This window comes from Mastomys coucha, unplaced genomic scaffold (genome assembly GCF_008632895.1).
Source record: "Mastomys coucha isolate ucsf_1 unplaced genomic scaffold, UCSF_Mcou_1 pScaffold1, whole genome shotgun sequence".
In the NCBI taxonomy this organism is placed as follows: Eukaryota; Metazoa; Chordata; class Mammalia; order Rodentia; family Muridae; genus Mastomys; species Mastomys coucha.
In genome coordinates, this window is record NW_022196891.1 from 13,842,467 (window position 1) to 13,851,165 (window position 8,699).

At 44.7% G+C, this 8,699-nt stretch overlaps 1 pseudogene; it reads left to right on the top strand.

Annotated features, from left to right (window-relative positions):
- The first annotated feature begins 3,822 nt into the window (after positions 1-3,822).
- On the top strand, positions 3,823-4,591 carry LOC116069538 (annotated as a pseudogene).
- Positions 4,592-8,699: the final 4,108 nt, after the last annotated feature.

Here is an 8,699-nt window from a genome sequence, read left to right on the forward strand (position 1 = left end):
CTCGTTCCTCCCCTGGCCAATAGCACCTTTGCTAGCGACCGCCCAACAGGGTCAGAGTAGACAAGCTATGCCAGCTCCAGGGTACCCAGAGATGGGCAACCTTCCCCAAACACAGACCAACCTAAGACACAGAGCCCTCAGGCGGGGGGGGGGGGGGGGGGGGGGGGGGGGGGGGGGTAATCCTATGACGGGTAAGGCTGCGGATTTGATGCAGAATGACCTAAGACAGGGGCCCTGGCAGAGCAAAAGCACTCTCTGACTTGCTACATTGGGCCTTCCCTTTTAACTAAAACAAAAGGGGGATATGTGGGGAGCCGTGAAGCTTGAGAGGCATTCGCCATGACAAGATGGCGCCTACTTCCGCTGTCGAGTAAACAACTGTTTGCACGTGTGCGTAGAGAACTGTTTGCGCATGTGCATAGAGTGAAAAGATGCCATGTCACGGCCCATTCTGGGGCGTTATGTAGGGTAATGAGCGAACAGCCAATCATGGGCAGACACGCCGCACTGTGGTGTATATAAACAGTGCAGATTACTGGCTCGACCTCTTTTCCCTCTGGGAGAGGGCAGTAAACGTCGTCGCTGCAGAAGGAACCTAGTGTGTCCACGTGTCTTCTTCCCAGCGAGACGACTGTGCGGGCTACACCTGACTAACACAGATGTAGAGGCTCACAGCCATCCATTGAACTGAGTACAGGGTCCCCAGTGAAGGAGTTAGAGAAAGGACCAATGGAGCTGAGGGGTTTGCAGCCCCTTAGGATGAACAACAATATGAACTAACTAGTACCCTCAGAGCTCCCAGGGTCTCAACCACCAACCAAGGACTGCACATGGAGGGGTCTGATTGTTCTGGCAGCATGCGTATAGTACAGGATTGCAAATTCGATCATCAATAGGAGGAGAGGACCTCGGCCCTGTGAAGGTTCTGTGCCTCAGTGTAGGGGAATGCCAGGGCCAAAGAGTGGGAGAGGGTGGGGTGGCAGGCATGGGGAGGGGGGAAGCAACAGGGATTTGTTTTTGTTGTTTTTGTTTGTTTCTTTGTTTTTTGGAGGGGAAACTGGGAAAGGAGAAATTTACATGTAAATAAAGAAAATATCTAATAAAAAAGAAAAGAAAAAAATAGCTCATTCTTATGAGGATCAGTTGTGCATAAACATAGTATCTCTATTTAAAGATAGTAAGACCCATGCCCTGCGCAGATGATATTTCTCCGTTACATCAAGTCCTCTTGAACATCCTTGTGGTGCTAACTTTCTCTGGGACAACACAAACAAATATTTGTTCGGCCACAAACATTAAGAGACCAAAATAATAGTCGGTAAGACAACATGTTTATTGGACTGACTTATGGAGCATGTGTGTGGAATGCTCATAGATACATAGATGACCCCTAAATAACTGATTCACTACAGAATCCAACTATAACATGGATGACGGTCTCATGGAAGCTTTATTAAAACGTCACTCTTTCAGATAACTATCTACTTCTATACACAATACACCTCTCAAAATTGTTTACTGCTAGGGAAGGCCCATAAGGAATAATAGCTTGAGCCTCAGGTATACAACTTAAATTTCTCCTTTTGTGATAAAACGCCATGACTAAAAGCAACTTATAGGAACAGAAAGTTTCATTTTGTCTTAATGTTTCAGGGAGAGTGGGAACAGACTGAAAGATTGAAAGTGAGGCAAAGCTATAGACTCCCAAGGATTACCCCTGATTACATTGCAAGGTTCTACCCCCTAAACAGTTTACAACTGCCATAAATACAGTAACTAACCAATCACCAAATATCTGCAGACCACTTCTTATTCAAGCTACCACATTCCAGTCTCCCGCCCCATGGGACCATTTTCATATTGTAGTGCCAATGCATTGAGTTCCATGTCAAATTTTCCATAGACTTTTTCAAAACCCAACACTGTTTTAGAGTTTATATCCTCCGTGGAGACTCTGAACTATAACCCTACATGAAAAATAAAAAATCAAATTGTATATCTTTAAACAGAATTTATATTATTATTCTAAAAGAGAAGGATGGAAATACAATGAGAAAATACTGGGCCAAAGCAAGGCCAAAACTCAGCGAAATAAATTCCAAATACTGTAGCTCCATGTCTACTATCAACTGGCTTAGATGGATCTCTACTCAAGATTTACCGCCTACAAAGTGCTTCTTTGTGTTAAGCTCATTGCACTCCTTGCCTGGGTCAAGGTCTCCTTGAAAGATATGTCATGGCTCTGACAACTCCAATAATCAGGGGCTACATTATACCCCAGCCTTCAGATTCAGAGTTTCATGCGATTGTTTTTCACAGCTTTCTGTCATGTTAGAACTCCCCCTCCCTGCACAACATTGTTCCTGGCCTCAGCAGATTTGTAATATATATAGGAAGGATCCTTGACCCAAAGCAACCAAGACACCGACAACATTTCTGAGACCTATCCTACACACTTCTACTAGTGAGTGCAAACTCTCCTTTTCCATTATCACAGGCTTAGCTATCTTTGTTTTTTTTGTTTTGCTCACTAGTTCCCATGGCTACTAATGCCAAGATTGCAATCAAGCTATGTTCTCCTGCATTCTTATGCTTAAAGAAAAGCCTTTTTGTGCCTTCAAGTTTTGACCAGTTGAAGTGTTTTGTTTTGTTTTGTTTGTTAGATATTTTCTTTATTTGCATTTCAAATATTATCTTCTTTCCAGGTTCCCCCACCTCCGAATCCCCCTCTTCCATCAACCTCCTCCTGCTTCTATGAGAGTGCTCCTCCACCCACCCACTCCCACCTCCCCTCACTGGCATTCCCCTACACTGGGGCATGGGGTCTTCACAGGATGAAGGGCCTCTTCTCCCAAGGCAAAGGACACTGTCAATAGGACAAAATGGCAATCAACAGGTTGGGAGAAGATCTTTTCCAATCCTACATCCAATAAAGGGCTAATATCCAATATATACAAACAACTCAAGCAGTTAGACTCCAGAGAATCAAATGGCCCTATTTAAAAATGGAGTACAGAGCTAAACAAAGAATTTTCAACTGAGGAATATCAAATGGCTGAGGAGCACCTAAAGAAATGTTCAACATCCTTAGTCATCAGGGAAATGCAAATCAAGACAACCCTGAGATTCCACCTCACACCAGTCAGAATGGCTAAGATCAAAAACTCGGGTGGCAGCAGACGCTGGAGAGGTTGTGGAGAAAGAGGAACACTCCTCCATTTTTAGTGGGATTGCAAGCTGGTACAACCACTCTGGAAATCAGCTTGGTGGTTTCTCAGAAAATTGGACATAGTATACCAGAGGACCCAGCTATACCACTCCTGGGCATATACCCAGAAGATGCTCCAACATGTAACAAGGACACATGCTCCACTATGTTCATAGCTGCCTTATTTATAATAGCCAAAAGCTGAAAAAAAAACAGATGTCCTTTAACAGAGGAATGGATACAGAAAATGTGGTACATTTACACAATGGAGTACTACTCAGCTATTAAAAACAATGAATTCATGAAATTTTTAGGCAAATGGATGGAACTTGAAAGTATCATCCTGAGTGAGGTAACAAGAGAACACAGATGGTATGCACTCACTGATAACTGGATTTTAGCCCAAAATCTTGTAATACCCAAGATACAATTCACAGACCACATGAAGCTCCAGAAGAAGGAAGACCAAAGTGTGGATTCTTCAGACTTTCTTAGAAGGGGAACAAAGGCTGAGGCAGCGGGGGTGATGGCAAAGGAGAAGGGGACAAGAAGAGGTAGTGAGGTGCCGGCTGAGAGACATGGGGGGGAGCTGGGCCAAGGCTGCAGCCACCGCCATGCAGGAAATCATCGCCAGCGTGGATCACGTCAAGTTCGACTTGGAGATCTCACTGTAGAGCAGCAGCTTGGGGCGCAGCTGCTGCCCTTCCCCAGGGTGGATAAGTCAGGGGCTGCCGTCTGTGAATTCTTTTTGAAAGCTGCTTGTGGCAAAGGCGGCATGTGCCCATTCTGCCACATTAGTGGTGAGAAGACAGCTGCATGCAAACACTGGCTGAGAGGACTGTGCGAGAAAGGGGACCAGTGTGAGTTCTTGCGTGAATATGACATGACCAAGATGCCTGAGGGGCTACTTTTACTCCAAGTTCAGGGAATGCAGCAATAAGGAGTGCCCCTTCCTGTACATCGACCCTGAATCCAAGATCAAGGACTGCCCTTGGTATGAGGCGGCTTCTGTAAGCATGGTTCCTTGTGTCATCGGCATACCCGGAGAGTCATTTGTGTGAACTACCTTGTTGGATTCTGCCCGGAGGGACCATCCTGTAAATTCATGCACCCTCGATTTGAACTGCCCATGGGAACCACCGAGCAACCCCCAGTACCACAACAGACACAGCCTCCAACAAAGCTGAGAGCCCCGCAGGTCATTGGGGTCATGCAGAGTCAAAATGGCAGTGTAGGCAACCGGGGACCCCGGCTGGCCGCTGGAGCAAGTCACTTGTTACAAGTGTGGTGAAAAAAGGACACTTCGCCAACTGATGCACCAAAAAGCTTTTGGCCTTTCTCAGTGGACAGAGACAGCAGCTACAGCAGCAGCAGTTTGCCTAGACATCAGTGTCTCATTTTTTATTTTTATTTTTTTCTTCTTTTGGACTCCCTGCACACTGTCCTGTTGGGGAGAGAAGCTGGGAAGGGCTATGCTTAGTCCTGGGTGGAAGACAGCTGACAGTTCCCCTTAGGGCCTCATTTAAACACCAGCACCTAAAGAGAATGGGTAGATCATATGGAGCTGTAGCCAGGTCAGCCTGCTTTCTCCATGTCCTGCTGACGCCTGACGCTGTGCCTATGAATGCGACACCTGTGGCAGGCAGAAGCCGCCCATCCTTGAGCCTTGAAAATGTGAATCCATCACCTGCAACCTGCTGAGCGAGTGGGCCTATCCAAGTTCGGTTATAAGAACACTTTCTATGAAGTTGATTAAAAAGCTTGTTTTTAACAAAAAAAGAAAAAAGAAGGGGGAACAAAATCCTCGCGCAGGAGGAAATACGGAGACAAAATGTGGAGCAGAGACTGAAGGAAAGGCCATCCAGAGACTGCCCCACCTGGGGCTCCATACCATATAGAGACACCAAACCCAGACACTATTGTGGGTGCCAACAAGTGCTTGCTGACAGAAGCCTGATATAGCTGTCTCCTGAGAGGCTCTTTCAGAGCCTGGCAAATACAGAAGAGCTTTAATTCTTAAGTATTAGCATTACTTTGAAACAAACTCATTTATTTTGCTGTTTCATTCTTTTGGTTTTATTTATTTACATTTCAAATGCTGTCCCCCTTCCAGGTTTTCCCTTGCAAACCTGCATACCAACCCTCCTCCCCTTTACCTCTATGAGGGTGCTCCCCCATCCACCCCTCCATCCTACCTCACCACTTTTGCATCCCCTTATGCTGGGGTATCAAGTTTCCACAGGACCAAGGGCCTCCCCTGCCTTTGATGTCAGATAAGGCAATCCTCTGTTAGATATGTAGCTGGAGCCCTGGGTCCTTCCATGTATATTCTTTGGTTGGTGGTTTAGTTCCTGGGCAGTGTGCAGGGAGCTCTGAGTTTTTAAATCATTGGTCTGCCACTTTAAGATGCTGGTTACTCTAAGGGACCAGATATTGCAGGCTGGAAAAATGAGGCTGTGTCTTTCTTCATTTCTCTCTTTGACAGAGTTAATAAGCCTTGTTATAGGGCCAGCAAAGTGGTTCAGTGAGTAAAGGTGTTTACCAACAAGAGGTGCTGAGTTTAAATATCATAGTGTCAAGAGATCCTCTGGCCTCCACTTGTGCACTTCATCAACTACACTGAATACACACATACAAACAAATACACAGAGAGAAAGAGAGAGAGAGAGAGAGAGAGGGAGAGAGAGAGAGATTCATATGTAAACCCATATAAATATAATTTGAAAACTTAAAAAAAAATAAAACCTATGCTATTCTGATCTTGTAGTTCTTCCCCTAACAAAATACAAAATAATACAGAATCATTCATAGGGTATGCTGGCTGCCTTTATATTAATTTGATATAATCTACAATCATTTTGAAAGAGTGACTCTCTGTTGCAGGAATTATAAAAAATGAATCCGCCCCGCAAACTCGCTTTCCCGCCAGGTCACGTTCCTACTCCAATACCGTTCAGCCTCAATACTAAGTTCCTGCAGGTTTTGTTATTCACTCCCAGCAAGCTACATCTTACTCACATATAACTCTTTACACACTCTTACAATCATTTATCTAAATAGTGCCTAAGACCCAGTAAGTGAAGCATGACTCTTAAGGCCTTAATATCCAATCAGATTTATATAACAATAAAATCACAAGTTACAAGATGCCAATACAATAATTTCAGAACCAAATAATAAAGACAATATTCTAACCCAATTAATCTATTTTTGTAGATTCTTTGCTTGGTTGTATAACCTTTGGGGTCTGGCTCGTCCTCATTGTCTATCTCCATCATGACCACCCTCCTCCTGCTCCTCTGACATTTTTCCTCCTCCAGCTCTAGCTCCACCTCTCTATTCCTGTCCAATCACAGACCTGTCACTGGCCTAATGTGATTGGACAGAGAAAATGCCACAGCCACTCTCAATTGAGATAATATCTCCATGAAACTGGAATTTAGACAAATCTATAGTGCACTTGCTTGATTAGTGATTGATGGGTGAGGGTCCACACCATCGCGGGTGGTGATACCTCTTGACTGGTAGTCATGGATTCCATAAGAAAGCAGGCTGAGCAAGCCTAGAAAAATCAGGAAGCAGAGTTCCTTTATATTCTATGCATTAGGCCCTTCCTCTGGGTCCCTGACTTGAATCCCTGCCCTAACTTTCCTCAATAATCGAGTCTGACCTAAAAACTGAGAGATAAAATGAACTCATTCTGCGCAAAGTTGCTTTTGATCTGACATTTAGTACAGCTATAGAAAACTCAAATATATATGGTATGGGTTTTCCTGTCAGTCTCAGAAAATAGAAAAGTGAGATATCCCCATTGTTCATGAAATTTCGCTGGGATTCTCTGCCCTCATTTGCTTCTTGATGTCCCTCCTTCACCATGTTTTTCAAGATGCTTTATACCATAATTCTTTACTTTAAGCTGTCTCTTGATAATCTCTTGATAAGGCTTTCCAGATTTTAAAGGGAAGTTTTTCTTTCTCTTTAAGGCCCCCCACATATTGTTTCTGCTGCTCTGTGTTCTTAGTGTTCTTTACTTTGGGGACCCTGCCTTGGCTCTTAGCTAAGACTCATGGTATAGATTTTCCTGGAAGCCTCCCAGAGATATAAAAGTGAGATACCCTCATTGTAGAATTTCTCTAAGAACTCTCCTTCCCCAGCCTTCTTTCCTTGAAGTCCCTCCACCAGGCTCTATTTCTTAATAATGTTCTTTCTGAAAGGTGATTTTGTGTCAGCCTCTTTCCTGAACTGGCTATTGTTTGTCACCACAGTTGTCTCACCATTAATGTTAAATGATTCATACAGAGCTAGAGAGGTAGCTCATTGGTTAGGAGCACTCATTGCTCTTCCAGAGAATCTGGATTCAATTCTGAGCATCAACATAACTCAATATTTATCTGTTACTCCAGTTTCAGAGATGTTGATGCCCTCTTCTGGCCTCTGTGTGGAAATAGACGGGCATATAGGCAACTTAGCCTGACAGCATCAACTAAATAAATAAATCATTAAAAGATTTATATGCTATATTGTACGGCGCTTCTGCTGCCTACTAGCAGCAATAACTACCGAACACCTAGACTTCTTCTCTTGACGGTTTACTCAGGAATATTCTTTTGTGTTACAGCTCTCCTAGGTACCCAGGTGTTACAGCTCTTTAAGGTACCTAGGTATTACAGCTCTCCTAGGTTCTTAGGTGTCACAGCTCTTCTTGATGGCTCTTCTTGATGTTGCTTCTTCTTCTTCTTCTTCTTCTTCTTCTTCTTCTTCTTCTTCTTCTTCTTCTTCTGCTTCTTCTTTCTAGGTGCTGCAGGTCTGCTTGCTTCTGTGGAGTGGCTCCGACTGTCTGGAGACAGCCCCTTATATACCCGAGCCTAAGCTGCCAAGTCCTCCAGGATTGGTTCCCTGTCAAACCCTCATTAGCATACACCTGCTCAGGAGGGACGCATGCGCAGTACACACCCACTCGGGAGGGTGCATGCTCAGTATACACCCACTCAGGAGGGCGCATGCGCAGTATACACCCGCTCTGGAGGGGCGCATGCGCAGTAGAATAGTCTATTGCAGCTGCGGCCACCATCTTAGATACTATCGTCTAAGTGGCCGCTTAAGATCCCAGCGACTGAAGATAGTATCCAAGTGGCTGCCTACAGGGAGGCACGGGGCGTGCTCACCTAGGGAAGGGGGAAAGAATTAAGGCTGCTTGGAGCCCTGCTCATCCCCGCTTCAGCCCCGTAGAAAGCAGCCTGTGTCTCTGATAGACCGCTTCAGCCCCGTAGAAAGCAGCCTGTGTCTCTGATAGACATCCGCCATCTTGGATACGATCGTCTAAGCAGCCGCTTCCAAGCGGCTGCCTACATTATATACTTATTAAGTCAGTGTTAGATGCTGTTACACACCAACATGATGGTGTGTGCTATACTTTTGCTCAGTTAGAAGTGTTTGCGTAGCATGCATGAATAAAACTCTACCTAGGTTTGATGAGTAGCAGTGCATAAAC